We start from the raw sequence: 21991 nt of genomic DNA on the forward strand, positions 1-21991 counted from the left end.
GAAAATGTAATTTGAAATGTTACCAGCTCCTAGTAAACAGTAACCACCCTTAATTTGTAAAAAATCCTTCCAAATATTTTCCCCCAAAACATTTATGATTGATGAAATATTCTTCTTTTTCAATTATGTCAGTTTAAGTTTTATTTGTTTATTCGATTTCTATAGCTACCTATCTCAATCAAGTGGCATGGGGAAACTTACAATCCTAAAACTATAAACCAGGTAAAATGATTAAAAACAATAAAATAGTAAAAATGTTCAAAAATAAATATGTACAGTAGCCAAGGTAGTTAGCCAGCTAACAGTAAAGTCAACAAATGGAGACCTCAATATATTCAAAGCCTCAGGCTTGGATACATAGCCATGTTTTAGAGCCTTGTGAAAGGCCAACAGGGTTGGGGCCATTCTAATCTCTAAGAGGAGAATATTACACAAAATAGGGGCTACTGCAGAGAAGACCCATCTTCTAGTTATCGTTATATTGTTGTTGTTGTTGTTATCATTGCACAGTCAGCCAGATGTTCAGCCTGGATTTGGCATTTTTGTTTACCTATCGAGTCCTTACCAAGGACCTAGGATAGGCAGATGTGGATGTTTGATGGTATTACAAATATTGTCACAGGATGGAAGCAGTTCCTAGTAAGGCCGCCTTTTGCAATTGACTAATGGCAAATTGTTCAATGCCAATGGTGCTCCAGTTGTTTTGGGATTGCACCCAAGGCACCTATTACTATTGGTATTACCCTTGCTTGCCTTTGCCACAGTCTATTTCTATTTCTATTTGTAAGTCTTTGTATTTTGTTATCTTCTCCAGTTCTTTCTCATCTATTCTGCTGTCTCCAGGCACTGCCATGTCCACTATCCAGACTTTTTTGTCTTTCTTATCGACAATTGTTAAATCCGGGGTGTTATGTTACAGGTGCTTGTCTGTGAAGTCCCAGAGCAGTTTAACTTTATCATTTTCTATGACTTTCTCTATTTTATGATCCCACCAGTTCTTGCTTACAGGCAAATGATATTTCTTGCAGATCTTCCAATGCACCATTGTTGCTACTTTGTCATGCCGCTGCTTGTAGTCAGTCTGTGCGATCTTCTTTCAGCAGCTTACCAGGTGGTCCACTGTTTCTTCAGCTTTTTTGCATAGGTGGCACTTACTGTCTGTTGCTGTTTTCTCAATTTTGACTTTGTATGCATTTGTTCTTAAGGCTTGGTCTTGTACAGCTAGAATTAGTCCCTCGGTCTCTTTCTTCAACTTTCTTGCTCTTAGCCATTGCCAGATCTTGTTATTATCTGCTTTCCCAGCTATTTTTTAAATATACTGGCCATGTAGTGCTTTGCCTTCCCCTGCTTCTATTCTGTTCTTCATTTGGTTTTTCTTATAGGCCAGTTTGGTCTCTCCAGTAGTCAGTAAGCCTTCCTGATATACTGATTTCAGTGCATCTTCATCATTGTCCTTCAGATATTCTTCCAAAGCCATTTTTACTTCTTCAAACATCTGATGTACTTGCAGCATTCCACGCCCACCTATTTGCCTTGGTAGATAAAGTCTGTCAATGTCACTGCGTGGATGAAGGGCATGATTCATTGTCATTATTTTTCTGGTCTTCCTATCCATTGCTTTTAGTTCTGCTTGAGTCCAATCCACTATTCCAGCACTATATCTAATGACTGGAATTGAGGTGTTGATTGCCTTCACGGTATTTCCTCCATTGAGTTTGGACTTTAAGATCTTCTTCACTGTCTTGATGTATCTTGATGACTTCAGTGTACTTGATGTTGTCAGTTTGAAGGATACCCAAGTATTTGTAGTAATCTTCCTCATCCAGACTCTTAATGTTATTTTCGTGGGGCATCTTTATTCCTTCAGTTTTCACTATTTTTCCTTATTTGAGAGTAAGTGTGGCACATTTGTCCGAGCCAAACTCCATCGCAATATCTTGGCTATATATACGGATAGTGTTCAGCAGCGATTCTATGTCAGATGATGTTTTTCCATACAGCTTCAGATCATCCATATAAAGGAGGTGGGATAGTCTGGCAGATGTTTTTGATGTTTGATAGCCATGTCCTGAGTTATTCAGTATTGTTGACAGAGGAAACAGTGCAATAACAAATAATAGTGGTGATAATGAATCTCCTTGAAATATTCCTCTCTTGATATTAACCTCTCCTAGTCTTTCACCATTGACCTGCAAATGTGTCTTCCATTGTGCCATCGATCTTTGCATTAATTTTCTGTTGTTGTTGTTGTTATTATTAATATCTTCAATTCAATTCACAATCTGGGACTGATAAAAACTTAACAGTTCAAGTCCTAACCAAGGATGATGATGATGATTATATTATTATATTATATTATTAATATTATTATTATTAACAACAATATTACTATTAATCTGATAAATCTTCAATTGAATCTTAAATAAACTGATTGCAGGATGAAGGCATCTTCATTGAAGGTTATAGATGGGCTGTAATGTAACACATTGGTCTAATACACTTAAGTAGACAGATGTTCTTTGACTTACCAGTCCAGGACTGAGAGCAATAACTGATTCAAAGTTAGGTTCCACACCTAAGGGAGATCTAGATGATCCATCTCTCCATTCCAATGCAGCACTTTAACTACTAGACACACTGTCATATGTGTGTTCTGTATACATATATATGAAGTATTTTAGCTATTTAGCTGCCCCCCCCAGTGTGTGTGTGTGTGTGTGTGTGTGTGTGTGTGTGTGTGTGAGAGAGAGAGAGAGAGAGAGAGAGAGAGAGAGAGAGAGAGAGAGAGAGAGAGAGAGAGAGAGACCAGGCCACCTACCATTAAAGTCTCAGTGTCAGGTGGCTTGATCTTCTGTTTCTGTTTACCAGGTTTCATTCTGCTCATTGTTGATACCCAAAAAGCTGTTTAAAGTTTCCACCACCTTGTCAAGATTTAAAAAAGACATAAGGGAATATCATTAATTTACAGGTAATACTGAACTACAAATTTTCAAATATTATCTCCCTGCATTATATTTTGAGATGAAACCTTGCAGCTCTATATTGATTAACTCCCATTGCATGAGGTAGTCTTTTATCCCCATTTTTGTGGAATTTATCTGTTAGAATGGATGTATTGTCAAATGCTATTCCCCTCTTTGGCTCTCCAATAATTGATGAAAGATATTATAGCAAATATTGAAGATTGCTGATAAAACTGTTCAGGACAATCAATAGGAAAAGATGTCACTGTCACATTTGGTTTTTTAAAAAAGTTATTTGAGAAATGAGCTAGTCTTATAAGGTTAAAATTTGGTTATTCTGTTCATACTTAAAAGGGGCATTTTTTCATTTTCAATTTGTTTCTGTTTGGGATATACATATATATTAGAACACTTGGTTGGTATTATATATTGCAGTTCCTGCTACAGCATCATCCCAAAAATTGGTTTTTGCCTCTAAAATGAGCTTTCCTTTTTTTTTGAGAGAGACTAAATTTAGCAGTGTTCACAAACCATAGGTTATTTTTCAGCCCTACCAAGAAAATTGGGCAGGTAAAATGAGAGAAAATATCAGCATCACCAAATATAATGGAATGTATATAATATACACAAATATTTTAGCATTGTTATTTTAATCTTACTTTGAAAGCTCTCCCTCAGGGTGGAATGTGGTTCATTAATTTGTATGAGGCAAAAACACATAACTTCTGAAATAGGGGAGAGGAACATAGTGGATTATCTTAAAATTTTAATATATATTGAACCAATTTACATCCAAATTCCTCTATAATATTTTAAACAATCTGCATTTTCTAACCAGAATTATAAAAGTATGCTTCTCTGATAATTAAAGTATTATGAACTTAACAGGGTTAATTAAAATGTGAAGTTTGTTTTTTCATAGCATGTAACTCAGAATCCCCAAGCACAATCTTTAATTCAGAATTAATGAATTGTTATATAGCACTAAAAAGAAATAAAGAAGCAATATTTTCATAAAAAACCTCCTCTCCTACAACCTCGTCATTTTTATGTTATTCTGTGATTATTTGCAACACATTGGATCATTTACTTCCTCTTAGAAATACAATGAATAAAATATCACTGAGAAATTTAGACTGTTTTCCCATACATGTTAAGTATCCTCTTTTCTTGTAGAATGTTCATTTTGTTTCTATTCAAGAGATGCTCAGAATAATGAATTTCTTCTTTGAAATCATAGGCATCTCACTTTTCATCTTCAAAGGCTTCCAGAATGTTATGTGCCTAAATACAAAGGTTTTGTTAAAAAGAATGGCCTCATACTGAAAATCCTGGGATTGAATATTCACGCAACTGCGGACATTTATTTACCACAGGAACGTTATTTCTCTCAACAATAATTCATCTGAAATAGTAAAATGTGTTATTAATTCTCCTTTATATTGCGAGTTGTAAATTTCCCGCTCCCAACCCCCACCCCGCCTTCATTGAGCCTCGTACAATTGCACGGTCTTACGGAAATCTCCCGCCCTCCTACTTAGCCCCGCCCCGCTCATAAATAATAAACAGGGTCGCTCTCCTCAAGGCCCGGAGGATGTTGGCTTGTCGTGTGCTTTTGATTTAGAATGGCGGAGTTGACTGGCTGCCTTTCCCATATGAATAATAATTCATGAGAAGAAGGCTTGTTTTTCCAGAGGGCGCCAAATGGCCTCTTCCGTGCCTGCTTTCATCAAATCATGGTGTTCTTGCATTTTGAAGCAGGCGTTCCTTTCATCTTAAAAACTAGGACCAGGGAAATGAAAGTCTTCCTGCCAGACAACTAGGTCTGAAATAGCCTTCCTCAGCCGGCTTCTTCAGAGCTGCCGGACTACAGTGCCCATTGCTCAACATATCTGCACCAGTCAGAGACGGATTGGTCTTGACGTCACTTCAGGCTTCATGACAAGAAACAACTTCCTATATTTGTACTACTGCGCCGACATAATGGAGCGTTTTCCAGACATTTCATGAACACGTGGATGGAGAATAGAGATTGCATCTAATTTCTCTTTTGACCTCACCTGCTGAATTATCTGTCTTCTGGTATTCATTGCAAGTATGGAACAGATTCTTTTGTAGCAGTGAAAGTCAATTGCAAATAATCAGGAATTGTCTGTTGAAGACGCACACCCAGATTTTTCAGGCACGTTTTTCTTGGGTCCCCTAGACACCGCGCCCCCCTTCAACCCTAAAGCATGGCTTAAAGAAATATGATAAGTATTGAAAAGACTTATCTACAGTAGTACTGTATAGCACATAGAGCATTTTTGTAAGCGTTAACATTTCCACAATGATTTGTAGATGTCCTTAAAAGAACACTAGAGGTCCCTTCAAACCGAAAATAATGCTGGATTGAATAATGGATAGGAATTTGATTGCCAAATTTAGGCATAATTTTCCTGCAAATGAAAACACTTAAATCAGATGAGGACTGGATGTTGCCTTTCAGACTAAGTTAAAACAAATAACTCCAGTAATATTTCTTATCCGGTCTTCTAGGAACCCAACAGATGCACAATGTTCTTGACTGGGAGACATTCCAAAACCTTTGATTCTTATTATATTAATATCATTCTTGTGGTTGAAAACAACAGAAGAAAGCCAATCTCTGATCTTAGAAAAATATATATAGAACTTATTCACCTGAAAGCAAAGTAAAGACTCCGTTTTAGGCAAGAACTTATGCTACAATGCCAGACACCAATTGAATTTCCAAAGACTGTTCATTATTATTACTCTATAATTCTATTATTATTCTAACATAAATACACACATAGAAATTTATGCTTGTTATGTAAACAGGTTTCATAGAATTTTTGATTCTGATAAGAATTTCTACAACATCCCCCCTTTTTATTAAAATGCAGATAAATTTATAGAAGTATATTTGCATTGCTTTTTTAAAAAAAATCCATGTTATATCTTAAAACCATGGAATGTTGTTTCTGACAATTAATCATTGGGATTATTATCTGCTATGTTGATTCAGATGGTCAGATTTACTGCAGCATTTGGCTAAATTTTCAGATTATTTATTTATTTAGTTATTTTGATAATCTCCTTTTTGTGCTTATGTACTTGGCCAGTGCTGTTTAAGTGAATCTCTTAGCAATTAAGCTGGCCCATACAACTCTTGGATATTTTCCTTGTCTGTTCTTGTCCTGATTCTTTAGTTTAGAAGTTTTCAACACAAATCAGAAACATAACACAGATGCCTGGGGGGAAAAAATCCCTGAATCATAGTAAGCACATATCTTATATCACAGAAGATTAATGTTTCCCAGGTAAACATCAGTTATTCAACATTCTGTGTGAATACTTATTTCACTGCAGGCTCATTAAATGGCTGTTTACTACACAAAGAACTTCATTTTCTATGACTTCATGCAATAAAACTATCACACTATCGCAATTTCTATATGATGTATAACGTGTAAAATATAAGCTAAATGTAATTGTTTTATCAGTTATCAATTTATAACTCTTGATCAGTCCAGTACATTTGCTTGGAGAAATTTTCTCCTGTTCCTCCTCACAAAATAGCTTCAGTTTAGGAATATTGATAGCTTTCTCATAAGAATTGCCCATTTCAGATCCTTCCATAATATTTCTATAGGATGATAGAAATGGCTTGGCCATTCCAAAAAATTAATGCTCTTCTGCTTTAACTATTTTTTAATTGTAGAACTGCATGATCTACTTTCTCTTGAGCTTCAGTTCATGGTAGATGCCCTAACATTTCCCTGTACAATTTGCTGGATTAATCCAGGATGGCAAGCCATCTTGGTTTAAACAAAGCAGGCCCAAAACATGATACTGCCACCACTATGCTTTGCAGACGGGATAAAGTTCTTAAGTTGGAATGTAGTATTTGCCTTTTGCCAAACTTAAATGTTTTCAACAAGACAAAAAGTTCTATTTTGATCTCATCACTCCACAGAACGTTCTTCCAATTGTTCTCTGGTGTATCCACATGAGTTTTTGCTCACTATAGATTGGCAGTGACATTCTTTTTGGAGAGTACTGTCTTTTCTCCTTGCAACTCTGCTATGAATACCATTGTTCAGTGTTGTTCTGATGGTAGTCTCATGAATATGGACATTTCCCAACCCAAGAGAAACCTTTAGTTCCTTAGGCATTACCCTGGGATTTTTTGAGACATCTGAAGTATTAAACACTTTGCTTTGGATGTGATCTTGATTGTTTGACCTCTCCTGGAAGGTAACAATGGTGTTGCATTGCCTTCTTTGTACGTAGTGTGCCTGACAATGGACTGCTAGTATCCAAACTCTTTGGAAACAGTTTGTAATTTTTTCAATCCTAGTGAGCATCAACAATTTTTTTTGGAGGTCCTGAGAAATCTTGGTTAAAGCCATTGCAATGCACATTTTCACTTATCTATATTGTGAAGATCAGACTTTAATGGCAAATACCCAAAATTCTATTATATTCAGTGTCCCCACACTCACTGTGTACTATATACAGTATATTATAAAAATACTATATATGTTGAACTCTACTTCATGGTAATTTAACTATGCTTATCAATGAACGTTTCATAATGCTGGCAATATTCTGTTGCAATATGTTGCCCAGTTCTCTAGCTGTTTTTGAAAACCAATTTTTAATATTTCATTTCAGGGAAGGATAGCTCTATAATGGTTTTTGTCTGTATGTAGGCACTTTTTTTTTCTTTTAGAGAGCTCTGATGAAATAATATCTCTACAGCTTCCTATCAGGAGAAATGCTTTTTGCAAACTAGAATATGTGGGTTGTATGTGTATTGGTTGAGGTAGGGGAAGAGAACCAGTATCAACATCAGAAACCTTTCTGATTTTTTTTCTTTCTTGTTTGTTTTTAATGAAGAAAAGCCAAAACACTTTATTATTTGAAAAAAATACTGGTATCTGGACTGGGACATTATATTTAGTTATTAGATAGTCTGTGGTGGAGAGAATAAGCATTGCTTTGCTGGCAGTGTCTGCTTTCAGCTATTGGATTGCTTGGACTGAGCAATGATTGGCCAAGAATGCTGTAGTGAATATTTTTTTTATTAAAATATATTTCTTATACTGTCTCTATCTTACCTTAAACATTAACAGAATTCAGTCTCCCTAGATAATGGACAATCAAGCTGAAACTAAGTTAATCATATAAAAATAGCAAAAGGGAAAATAAATTACCAAATAACTTCCCAAATAAATTACCTAGACCTTAATCCACATTTCAAAGAGACTCTATAACATAGATTGAGTTAATTAAAACTGTCTCCCACTGAAACTGCACATTCATTAGGATAAACATCACAAATTCCTACTCAAATTCCATGCCCCAGAAAAAATCTGCTTTTCCATAAAAAGATATGATATCTGTACCCCATTTGTAGCCTACCTTTCAATCCTTCCTTGCCTGTGAAAGAAACCAACTCCTTTCCATGCAGCAGTTTGGCATCTTTCTTATGAAACTCCAGCTTGGGACCCTCAAACTCTCTGCACAATTTGTGCCCAATTTGGGGCCCAAAACTAACAGCCAACAGACTGAGACCAGCTGATATTGGACCATTTTGTCTGGGGGTTCTGTTCCTGCCCTTTGCCCCCTTTGGGGTCCCTGAGATTCCCTTTGCACCACAGCAGCTGCTTGAAAAGGAGATATTTGATGAGTACCTTAAATATCTGTGTTTGTGCCTAGGGACTGAGTGTGCCCCCCCCGCGTGGTCTGTCTGTCTGTCTCTCTCTCTCTCTCTCTCTCTCTGTGTGTGTGCTTCTCTACCTCTTCCACTGCAGCTGGATTTACTCTCTGACACTCAGTTACACCCAAATTCCTGCAAGCCATCCCTGGCTGTGACCAGGAAAGCAAGGGAATGTGACAAGAGTTCACAGAATTCCTGGAGGTCACGAAAGATTTAAGTGTGTGAGCAAAGTCTGTGCTCTTACCTCTGCAGTCACTAGCCTGATCTCTGAAAAAAGCCATAATTTAGAAAGGAGGGGCCCTTACTCTGCATAAGAAGAGTCCTCCCCAGCACTGTCGGTGGAAGGACCCTTACTTTTTGTAGTGTATGCCTGTAAAGCATACACGGAAATGTCAGCACAGCAGGGGGCTGGACAGCTCCAGGCTATAACCGCTTTTGGCGGGAAAGCCTGAATAGAGCGAGTCGTTGACAGCCCCAGGGCATGGTCAGCTTTGGCGGGAAGCCAGGGTTTAAATCCATTGGCCACCTGCACTGGCGGGAAGCCCAGGTTTAAATCTATTGGTCACCATTCACCTGGGCAGGTATAAAGAGACGCCAGGTAACCCCTTTGCTCCAGCTTCATTTCTGACTCAATAAAGAAATACTACCCAGCTCAAGTGTCTGCCTCTCTGTACAACCACGCGACATTGCACTGGCGACGAAGGTGGGATCCTGCACCGGACAATGCTAGCTGTGGACGGAATCCAATCAGCAGCCCCGGACCTAGACGCAGGACGACCGAGACGGCGGAATGGCACAACTGGGTCAGTATCCCCTTTTTAATAGCAACTGCCCAGAGGAGTGGGAAGCCTTCGTGGGGCAGCTCGAGTGCTACCTACGGGCAAACGGGGTGAAAGATGACCGGCAGAGAGCGGCGGCGCTACTCTGCAGCTGCGGCACGGAAACGTACCAGCTGGCGGTCGGTCTCTGCGCACCCGATGACATCCACTCAGTCGGGTACGAGTTGCTGGCAAAACTGACCGAGCACTTCAAGCCCGAGACATCCGAGATCGCCTGGCGGTATCGTTTCAAGAAGCGGGACCAGCGGCCGGGTGAGTCTGCCAAGCAATACATGGCCGCCCAGAGGCAGGCAGCTCGCCTCTAATTTTGAGAATTTAGAGATCCGGCTGCGGGATCGGATCATCTGCGGGTTGAGGGACAGGAAGCTGCCCCAGAAAATTTTTGCAAAGCAGAAGCTGACCCTGAGGGATGTCCAAGAGGAATTCCTAGCCTGGGATGCGGCTGAGGAGTCCGACGCGAGAGAAGGTGGATCCATCCACCAGTTGAGCGGTTGCGGCGACGCAGACGGGGCAGAAGTGGACGTCATCCACCGACAACAGCGACCCGTCACCTCCAACCAAGACAACGTGAGGGAGCCAAGACCAGCTGCGATGGCCGCAGGATGCCAGGAGTGCAGGTGCGGAGCAAACGGTCCCCGGTCTACCCAACTCCATGGCTACAGCGCAAATCGGCCCCGGTCTACCCAGCATTGCGGTTGCGGGCCCTGGTCTACCCAGCACAGCGGCTGCGGACAACCCCGGTCTACCCAGTGTTCCGGCTGCAGCACGAACAGCTCCCGGTCTACCCGTTGTGCCAGCTGCGGAGGACAGCATCCCCGGTCTACCTGCCGTTTCAAGTCGGCCAAGTGTCGGGCATGCGGGAAAACTGGGCACATCGCGGCGGTCTGCAGGAGCAAGCAACGGGATAGCCTGCACGAGGTGGAGGCAGAGTTCCAGTTCGCTACAGGTACCGAGGAGCGGTTGCCGGGACTGACGGTCAGCCACACGGCGGGACGGCTGGACGTTTATCTAACAGGGGCCCCTGCGGCGCTAACCCCGAAAATAAAATTGAGGGTGAAGCTGCAAGGGGTCCCCTGCACGATGGAGCTGGACTCAGGGTCAGCCGTGTCCATCATCTCCGCCAGAACATTTAAGGAGATTTGCAAGCGGAGCGGCCAACAGGTTCCCTTGAGGCCATCCAGACTGACCCTCTCTGACTTTCAAAATTCACCCATTAACGTCCGGGGGGAGGCGTTGGTGAGAGTTCAGTACAAGGGGTTCGAGGGCAAATTAAGTGTACTGGTCGTCGAAGGCCAGCGGACCAGCCTTGTAGGGTTAGGGTGGTTCAACGCGCTGGGCATCGGAATCACGGAGATTCACCAGAGGCGGAGCTGCCTTTCACTTGAAGCTGTCTGCAAGGATTTTGCGGACGTGTTCGACGGACAGCTGGGAAGGTACACAGGTCCCCCAATCTCATTTAAGTTAGACCCCCAGGTGCAACCCATAAGAATGAATGCTAGGAGGGTCCCATTCGCACTAAAGCACAAGATAGAGCGGGAGTTGGATAAGCTGGTAGACCAGGGGGTGCTAACACCAGTTGATGGTGCGGAATGGGAAACCCCCATCGTAACACCGCTCAAGGCAAACGGCGAAATTAGAATTTGCGCCGACTATAAGGGGACAATCAACTGGGCTCTGAGCGCTCATTCATACCCGGTTCCTGCGGTAAACAGCATTCTGACGTCCCTGCAAGGTGGGTCGGTGTTCGCTAAACTGGATCTTGCCCAAGCTTATCAGCAGCTGCCGGTAGACCCGGGGGCTGCTAGAGCACAAACAATCATCACACACAAGGGGGCGTTCCGGGTAGACCGGTTGCAGTTCGGGGTCAGTGTGGCTCCTGGAATATTCCAGGAGGTGATGGAAAGGACCCTCAAGGGAATACCAGGGGTTTGCCCCTATTTCGATGACGTCCTGATCGCAGCCAGCTCCGAGGACGTACTGGCAGCCCGATTGAAGGCAGTACTTGAGAGGTTCAGGGGTGCAGGGTTGAAGCTCAAAAGGGAGAAATGCAAGATTGGGGTAACTGAGACAGAGTTCCTGGGGTTCAGAATTGATGCTCAAGGCATCCACCCATCTGCATCCAAAGTCAGGGCAATCAAAGAAGCCCCTACTCCCAAAAACAAGTCTGAGTTGCAGGCATTCCTGGGCCTCCTCAATTTCTATCACGCATTCCTGCCACACAAGGCTATGATAGCAGAACCCCTACACAGGTTGCTTGACAATCAAGCACCCTGGGACTGGTCTGACAAACACGCTAACGCATTCAAAACACTGAAGAACCTGTTAGCAGGCAATGCCACAGTCACCCACTTCAGGGAGGACCAGCCAATCTACTTTGCTTGCGATGCATCCCCTTATGGGATTGGAGCAGTTGTCAGCCATTTAAGGGAGGATGGAACTCAGGCCCCCATCGCCTACTACTCCAGGACCCTGTCAGCTGCAGGGCGGAACTATGCCCAGATAGACAAGGAGGCACGCAGTGGTCGCAGGGGTAAAGAAATTTCATGACTACCTTTATGGTAGGGAATTTCTAATTTATACAGACCATAAGCCATTATTAGGGTTATTCACAACAGAGAAGCAGACACCACAGATCGTGTCACCCCGGATGTTACGCTGGTCCATATTCCTGTCCACGTACTCATGCAAACTGGTACACAGGCCGGGCAAAGAGATGGGGCACGCCGATGGCCTCAGCAGACTTCCCCTAAGGGACACTGAGCCAGACCCAGCGCCGGCTGTCCAAATACTGGCAATACAGGAACTGCCAGAATGCCCCCTCAACGCAAGGGACATAGCCACAGAGACCCCCAAGGACAAGGTTCTGAGCAGGGTACAATCATGGGTGAGCAGTGGGTGGCAGGACAAATCACCAGGGCCAGAGTTCATTGCGTACTTCTCCAGAAGGCATGAACTGTCCACACACAAGGGATGCCTCTTGTGGGGAAGTAGAGTCATCATCCCCACAAGGCTCAGAGAAAGAGTCCTCCAGTCATTACACGAAGGCCACCCAGGAATAGTAAGGAAGAAAGCCCTGGCAAGGAGCTACCTGTGGTGGCCAGGGTTGGACAAGGAGATAGAAGAACTAGTAGTGGGGTGTTACACATGCCAGAGGACACGGCCAGAACAACCACATGCACCAGTCCACAAGTGGGAAGAAACTCACTCACCATGGTCCAGGGTGCATATAGACTATGCAGGCCCATTCCAAGGTCACACATTTCTGGTAGCAGTAGACAGCCATTCTAAATGGTTGGAGGTGGTGCCTGTGGGCAACATGACCTCAGCAGGAACCATTCAAGCATTGAGGGGGATGTTTGCTACACATGGTCTGCCTGATGTAATTGTGTCAGATAATGGAACACAATTTACCTCCTTGGATTTCCAGGTGTTCCTGAGGACCTTGGGGATTAGGCACGCCACCTCGGCTCCCTTCCACCCTGCCAGTAACGGATTGGCAGAACGATTTGTGCGGACAACAAAGGATGCCCTCAAGCGTATAGTACAGGGAAATTGGAAGCAAAGACTAGCCACATTTCTCCTACACCAACATGCAACACCCTGCACCGCCACTGGCAAAAGTCCAGCAGAACTCAGATGGGGCAGACGCCTCATAAGAACATTGGACAGGCTTTACCCAGACAGGGTAGCAGCAGATGCTAGGACCCCCAACATCAAAACAAACTTCAACACAGGAGACCCTATCTGGGCTAGGAACTATAGCACAGGTCACCCATGGGTGCCAGGGGAGATATTAGAGCAAACAGGACCCCTTTCCTACAGAGTAAGGGTGGAGGGGGGGACTCCTTTGGAAAAGGTACCTGGATCAGCTGAGGAAAAGGGCTCCTGAAAGGGTTATAGAGGACACACTGGGGGCGGAGGAGGAAGAGCCAACGCAAACGCAAACACCCAGGAGGGTTACCAGAGGGGCACAGTGGCAACCCCACCCCAGGCAGGAGACTGACAGAGAAACCAGGCAGTCACCAGAACCCAGCAGAACACAAAACCTGGGCACCGCAACACACACACACACATACCCCAATCCACCACAACATTCACAACAAGGAAGAGAGCCTAGACATAGCACCACACCACCAGGTGAACCAGTCCCAAGAAGATCAAGCAGGCCACACAAGGCTCCAAGCTACCTCGCGGACTATGTGCGTTCTTAGGGGGGTGGAGAAGCAACCGAGGAATAACAATTGTAAACTCTTGTATATGTAAATTTGTGTATAGTGTAAATAAGTGTATATGGAGACAGAATGACAGAGGGTAATTCCTCACTATGGGGGAAGGGGTGTAGTGTATGCCTGTAAAGCATACACGGAAATGTCAGCACAGCAGGGGGCTGGACAGCTCCAGGCTATAACCGCTTTTGGCGGGAAAGCCTGAATAGAGCAAGTCGTTGACAGCCCCAGGGCATGGTCAGCTCTGGCGGGAAGCCAGGGTTTAAATCCATTGGCCACCTGCACTGGCGGGAAGCCCAGGTTTAAATCTATTGGTCACCATTCATAAAGAGACGCCAGGTAACCCCTTTGCTCCAGCTTCATTTCTGACTCAATAAAGAAATACTACCCAGCTCAAGTGTCCACCTCTCCGTACAACCACGCAACATTGCACTTTTACTCTTTCTTGTGAACTTTCAGTAGAAGGAGGGGCCCTTAATCCTTGGGGGGGAAAATCCTCCTGAAGGAGGTGGGAAAGGAAAAGATAGGGGAACTGCTTACCTCACTGGGAGGTCTCCTGGGATGGCTGTGCCCACCCAAGGCAGTTCAGGGATATGCATATCAGATAGGAAATGGGAAATTCTGCTTTGGAGATTTTCCCAGTTTGCCTATTGGGGAGATTCTTAGATACCCGGGATAGGAGAAAAACTTACCTGCCAAGGCAGGAATGAAAAAAAGGGGGGGCTCTTTAATCACATTTCATTCTGCAGCCTATTCTGACTGCAACTGCTAAGCCTTTCTTCCTTCTAAATCTCTAAGAAATGACTGAAATAAGCTATGGGGAATAATCTCTACGGAGATTCTCAATCATCCAGGTCATGGTTGTCCCAAAGGTGTTTTTTTCTAAAAGGCAATTGGACTTTCTTAATTTTTTTTCCTTTGAAAACATTTTGCTTCTCCTTCAAGAAGCTTCTTCAGCCAGCAAAGCAAAGTGGGAGAAATCTCTTTTCACCTTTTCCTTCCTTTTCTTATCCCTTCTCCCAAGAAATTTCAACATATAAAAAACAAGAAAAAAAGCCAGGGAAACAATTAGTCCATTAATGGGAGAAAATGGCAAGAAGGTGACAAGAAGCAGAAAGAAAGCAGAACTTCTTAACTCATGTTTTGCATCTGTCTTTACATAAAACGAAAAAACAATCCATCCTATCAAAAAAATACCCCACTGTAAAATGCAGATTAGGAATGCAAATCATAATGAGCAAGAAAATGGTAAGAGAACAGCTATCCACTCTAGATGAGTTCAGATCACCGGGACTAGACGGATTAATGCAGGGATAGGCAACCTCGGCTCTGTTATGACTCATGGACTTCAACTTCCAGAATTCCTGAGTCAGCTGACTCAGGAATTCTGGGAGTTGAAGTCCATGAGTCATAACAGAGCCGAGGTTGCCTACCCCTGGATTAATGGAATAACAGAATAACAAGTTAGAACGGACATTGGAGGTCATCCAGTCCAATTTTCTGCCTAAGCAGGGAACCCTATATCGTTTTAGACAAACAGTTATCCAATCTCTTCTTAAAAACCTCCAGTGTTGGAGCACCCACAACTTCTGAAAGAAGGTAATTCTGTAATGTCAGGGCTACCTCCAGCTTTTCCTCAGACTTTACCAAAACTCAGGAAAGGTGTATATAAATTACCCATAAACTTTGGTAGATTTGAATACAGTTTGGGAGAGTTTCTTTTAGGTTTTAGTGAAAGCAACCGCATAATGTGCTCAAACACTGTAAAGTTAGAAATTGGGAAATGAGCCTTTGTTGAGTTGTGAGTTTGCAGTTTCTTCTAATTAGTAGGTGTGATAACAAACAGCAAACAGTAAGTTAACCAGGAATTAATTGAAGAAACCAGCTAGTTAAAGTCAGGATTGATTAAATTATCCCCAGGATTAGCTTCCCCTTCTTCTGAAGGTTTCCCTTCAACATTGGCAAATTATAGACAGAAACACTTATTTGACTACAACACATAAGATTTTCAAAATAGAACTCTTGTCCCTTTTCAGAATAACAGAGTTGGAAGGGATCTTGGAAGTCTTCTAGCCCAACCCTTGCTCAAGCAGGAGATTCTTCATTATTTCAGAGAAATGATTATCTAATCTCTTAGAAAGCTCCACAACTTCTGGAGGCAAAAGCTGTTCCATTGATTGTTCCCACTGTCAGGAAATTTCTCCTTAATTTTAGGTAGGTTTTCGCTTTGATTATTTTCCATCCATTGCTTTTTGTTCTGCCTTCAGGTACTTTGAAAAATAGGTTGACATCCTCTCTTTGTGGCAGCAACTTAGATCAGGGGTCTTCAAACTTGGCCCTTTTATGACTTGTGGACTTCAACTCCCAGAATTCCTCAGCCAGGCATGCTGTCTGAGGAATTCTGGGATTTGAAGTGCACAAGTCATAAAAGGGCCAAGTTTGAAGACCCCTGCCTTAGATATTGGAACACTATCATTCACCCCTAGTCCTTCTTTTCATTAAAGTAGACATACCCAGTTCCTGCAATCATTCTTCATATCTTTTAGCCTTCAATCTCCTAATCATCTTTGTTGCTCTTCTCTGCACTTTTCTAGAGTCTCAACATTTTTTTAGATTGCAGTGACCAAATCTGGATGCAATGTTCCAAGTGTGGTCTTACCAAGACATTATATAGTGGTATCAACACTTCAAGTGATCTTGATTCAATCCCTTTATTAATGCAGCCTAGGGCTCTGTTGGCTTTTTTGGCAGCTGTAGCACACTGCTGCACCATATTTTAAGTAATTGTGCACTAGGACTTCAAGATCCCTCTCACAGTTACTACTGTTGAACCAGTTATCCCCTATTCTGTACTGTTTGTTTTTTCTTGCCTAAATGTAGAACTTTTCTCACTACTGAATTTCATTTTGTTAGATATGCAAATTTGATGAATTCCCGTTCTATCCCCTCAACTAAGTCATCGATGAAGATATTGAAGAGTACCGGTCCTAAGACAGAGCCTTGGGGTACCCCACTGCATACTTCCCTCCATATAAATGCAGTTCCATTAAGGAATACACTTTGAGTGTGGTTTGTCAGCCAGTTACAAATCCATTTGGGGTGGTGCCAGTGGTGGGATTCAGCCGGTTTGCACCACTTCAGCAGAATCGGTAGCTAATTTTTTGTTGCCTAGGCCCAGAATGGACTTCCAGAAGTGGCAACCACACAAAGAACCAGTTGTTCACATATTTGAATCCCACCATTGGGTGGTGCTGTTTATCCCACATTTTTCTTGTTGATCAAGAAGCTGGTAATGGTCTACTTGGGTTACTGAAGTCCAAGTAAATTATATCCACATCATTTTGCTGCTCCCCTGATTTTAGCAGTTTGTCAAGGAATGCAATAAGATCTGTCTGGCATGATCTATTTTTGAGAAATCCATGTTGGTTTCTGGTTCACAGATTTGTTGCTTGATTATCTTTTCCAGAATCTTTCAATATTGATATCAGGCTTATAGGTCTGTAGTTTCTTGTGGATCTTTTTTTTTGAAGATGGGAACTACATCAGCCCTTTTCCTGTTGTGATTGGAATGACTGGAATAGGCTGATGTGGTTCCCATCTTCAAAAATAAAAAAGGATCCATAAGAAACTACAGATCTTATCAGTCTGACATCAATACCTGGGAAGATTCTGGAAAAGATAATCAAGGAATGAATCTATGAACATCTAGAGGCAAGCAAAGTCATAACCAGAAACCAACATGGGTTTGTCAAAAACAGATCATGCCAGACAAATCTTATTACATTCTTTGACAATGTGACAAAATTAGTGGACCAGTGAAATGTTAAGGATATAATCTACCTGGACTTCAGTAAGACATTTTTGTTAGACTACAACCTACTACTTGATAAGATAGAAAAATGTGGATTAGAGAACTTTACAAAGCACCAGATGCTTTGTAACTAGCTGACCAATTGTACTCAGTGTGTATTCCTCAATGGAATTGCATCTACATGGAGGAAAATAAGCAGTGGGGTACCACAACCAGTATTCTTCAATATGTTCGTCAATGATTTAGAAGGGGAATTAATCATATTTGAAAATGACACCAAACTGGCAGAAATATCCAACTCTTCAGAAGATAGCTCAAGATACAAAGAGATCTTGACAGAATAAATAGTCCCTATCTAACAAAATGAAATTCAATGGTGAGAAAAGTTCTACATTTAGGAAAGAAAAAAAACAATAAATGTACAGCATAGAATAGAATAGGAGGTATCTGGTTCAACAGTAGTAACTGAGAGGGATCTTGGAGTCCTAGTGGTTTGTTGTTGTTAGTTGCAAAGTCGTGTCCGACCCATCGCGACCCTATGGACAACGTTCCTCCAGGCCTTCCTGTCCTCTACCATCTTCTGGAGTCCATTTAAGCTCATGCCTACTGCTTCAGTCCTAGTGGACAATCAGTTAAATATGAGCCAACAGCACACTGCTAGGCTGCAATAACAGAAGGATAGAATCAAGGAATGGATGGAAACTAATGAAGGAGAGAAGCAACCTGGAATGAAGGAGAAATTTCCTGATAATGAGAACAATTAATCAGTGGAACAACTTGCCTCCAGAAATTGTGGGTGCTCCATCACTGAAACTTTTAAAGAAGAAATTAGACAATCATTTATCTGAAATAATGAAGAATATCCTGCTTGAGCAAGGGTTGGGTTAGAAGACTTCCAAGATCCCTTCCAATTCTGTTATTCTGAAAAGGGACAAGAGTTCTATTTTGAAAATCTTATGTGTTTTGTCAAATAAGTCTTTCTGTCTTTCTGTTGGAAGGAAACCTTCAGAAGAAGGGGAAGCCAATCCTGGGCATAATTTAATCAATCCTGACTTTAGCTAGCTGGTTTCTTCAATTAATTCCTGGTTAACTTACTGTTTGCTGAATGTTATCACATGTGCTAATTAAAAGAGAAAACTGTAAACTCACAACGCAACAGAGGCTCATTTCCCAATTTCTAACTTTACAGTGTTTGAGCACATTATGCGTTTGCTTTCACTAGAACTCTCCCCAATTGTACCCAAATCTACCAATGTTTGTGGGTAATTTATATGCACCTTTTCTGAGCTTTGGTAAAGTTTGAGGAAAAGCTGGAGGTAGTCCTCACATTACGGAAAAGAGAAGCAGTTAAGAACAGCTGCTATAAAGAATATTAAAGTTAATGGTAGCTCTATTCTGCCTCTGTAATTGTAAAAACCTGTATTGTGATTAATGAATGACATGCACAGCTGCCATGCATAAAACTATGATTTTTATAATTGTAAAGAAAGTTAATGATTTGTATGTAGAAATGGAGATTTGAGAAAGGAATGCAATTTTTAGAAGAAATTAGAATGGTTTAGATAAGATGGAAGAAGGAAATAAGAGAAACTTTTTATATAGTCTATTAAGAAATGTGATTCAGAAGATTTGAAAGTACCATATGTTGTTTGTTAAAATGTGAGTGATTTTGCATTTCAGTGTGGATTTATCCTTAATAATGCATTTGGAACTTTAAAAGAGGTGACTAGTTGTTGCTAAATGATGTATACTAAAGTTTTCTGTTGAAGCCAAGGAAAGGAAGGTAAACAAATTTGTGAAGAGAGTCAGTTTGGTCTACTCATTAAGGAACCAGGCTAGAAAGCTGGAGATTATGACTTCAAATCTTACCTTAGGCATAAAAGCCAACTGGATGATTCTGTGCAAGTTGTTTTCTCACTCCTAGGAAGAAGGCACATTTTTGCTTTCCTATTGCCTAACCCGCTGTGTTGCCTCCAAGACAGATTTGTATTTCAACTTCTATCAATAATTCCATCATCTATCTTACACAAAAACATTCTAGCATTGTTGTCACAAAGCAGGCTAATAAGAAAAAAAATTAAGGCAATGTGACTTTTTACCTTTTACCTCTGTGTTTTACTTTAAAATTCCTAAATGGGCCACTAGAGCACATTTACTGGGTTTCATCTTTGTCTCTTAACATGGCATCTGAGTGAAAGGAGGAAGGAAAAATAGAAGTTTGGCAATATATATTAGAGCTCTATGGACAAGTCTGTCTAAAACAAGAATTTCCCCCCCTCAACTTTTGGCTCTGGAAGCAATTCAGGAAATACATACATTTTTGTGTATTCTCTCAGCTCGTTAAGTTCTCATTCTGGGAAATTATTAAGAAATGGGAAAGTATTAAATACCTTTGCAGCTCAAGTAATGGATGACCCAACTCTTGCCTTAAGGTATATGTGAATGCAAATAATCCTATCACAATGGTATCCTACTTTCTGGAATAGGGCCCTTCACGCAGGAGTTCCTATGCATTGCTACAGTTTGCTAATTCTCCTGTTATATGTTCTCTACGGTAGAAAAAAAACCCCAGCCTAATAGCATCATCTTACGTTGCATAATGTAATTAAGCCTAATAAGGCTTAAAAACCAACTGTGGCTAATTTTAATCAAATAATTTAAACTATTAAATCAATTTATGGAGACTGGTTTCCATCTCTTGCACCCAAAAGAGGTGTTATACAAGAACCTGCTTTGTTGCTGGTGGAAATAACTGAGAGCTACATAAACAGACCTGAAAAATACCTAATGACATCACTAGGAATAGATGTATGTTGAGTGTTAATAGAACTCTGGTTACCCAACAATAATGGCTAATGATTGTCTTTTGATTCAATAGACTTCAACAGGAACCTATCAGGAGAAATTGCAGTGGCTTTAGGAACAGAAGCTAAAGCAAACTAAACAGCATTGGATTTGATTAGCCTTCACCAACTAAACGGCCTGTCTGACTTTCTACTGCATCTCTTCCTTCTAATTATAACAGATGTCAAGACCAATCAACATTTCAGCTATGAGACTGCTGCCATTGAACAGCCATACAACTGACTGAATTCATACTAGGACTCATACAATATTAGGTTAGTGGAATGGGTGTGTGTGTAAAAAATTGGGTATTCATCTGTATGTTTGTCATTATTGGTATGCTTTAATATGTGTATTTATTATTGGTGTACCATGTATCACAAAAATGGGAAGACAAGACTTCAGTAAATTCCATCAGGTTAAACCCAGGGAATACTTGCTGAAAACTGGGTGTGGCAGATTGTGAGGGTAGTAACTTGTTGGGATAATTGGCCTTGTATTGACCCTTTTAAGTCATTTTTCTCCTGAAAGAATTTCTGCATAGCTTGGAGCATGCTAAGCAAGATAGCATACACTACACTATTGTTTTCTAGATGAATCCCTATTTTTATGCTTATTATTCTAAAACCTTCCTTTTTTCCATCTAACAAAGATCAGTTCCTTTTTCCCAAGCAAGCACTTTTCATAAGGAAATCTAGGTGACAGTTCACTATTGGCCAGAAAGAAATCTCGTTCATGAAAATGCGGATAAATCAAAGTATGGTTTCCCTGATAATAAAAAGTATGCAAAAGAGTGGCTGAAGTGTAGGGTTTAGTTTAATTGCATTGGAAGTTATTCACAGATATAATGAATGACAGAATGCCTATGCAATCTTATAGATTTAACACAAATCCATCCAAAAATCAGTCACAATTTTGGTTTTTTATCCTGAAACTTGAAGCAATCTGAAAAGTATTTTAGTACTTAATATTATGTATTAGTATCAACATTGCATTCCATGCAAACAGTCCATACTAAATGTTTTGCCTGAAGCTTTCCTACTTCATCTTTCCCAAAACAGAAATATACTATAAATTCAAGTATGTAGAAAGAAATTAGGTCTTGCATTGCTATGAGATAAATAATAATAACTGAAAGTAAATTTTTATATACATAGGAAATTGCTGCAAGGATTCTTTATAGATCAGATATGCTCAACACATCTAAATTTGGCAATTTCCATGAACCCAATCTCTAGCTACCTATATGTTCCAAGAGATGCATGGTCTGGCCTTACACATTATGCTAACCCATGATGTAACTAAACTACAACTGGCTGGGTTTGCATAACATCCTAAACTTAAATATTATGATCTGCAGATGACTATGGCTGAGTTCACACAACATGCTAAGCAAAAGCCAACTTTTATCATGATGTGTAAAACCAATCCCAGAATAAGTACAGACTCTTTGGTCAATATTATGATACATACACTCACATGTCGCACTAAATCAAAATGCATATTTTTGAATTTGCACACTGAATGCAAACTATAATTTGTAGATTGTGGTTTATGGCTTAGCATTTTGTGATTTATTT

The sequence above is a fragment of the Vipera ursinii genome, assembly GCF_947247035.1.
Source record: "Vipera ursinii genome assembly, chromosome: Z".
NCBI lineage: Eukaryota > Metazoa > Chordata > Lepidosauria > Squamata > Viperidae > Vipera > Vipera ursinii.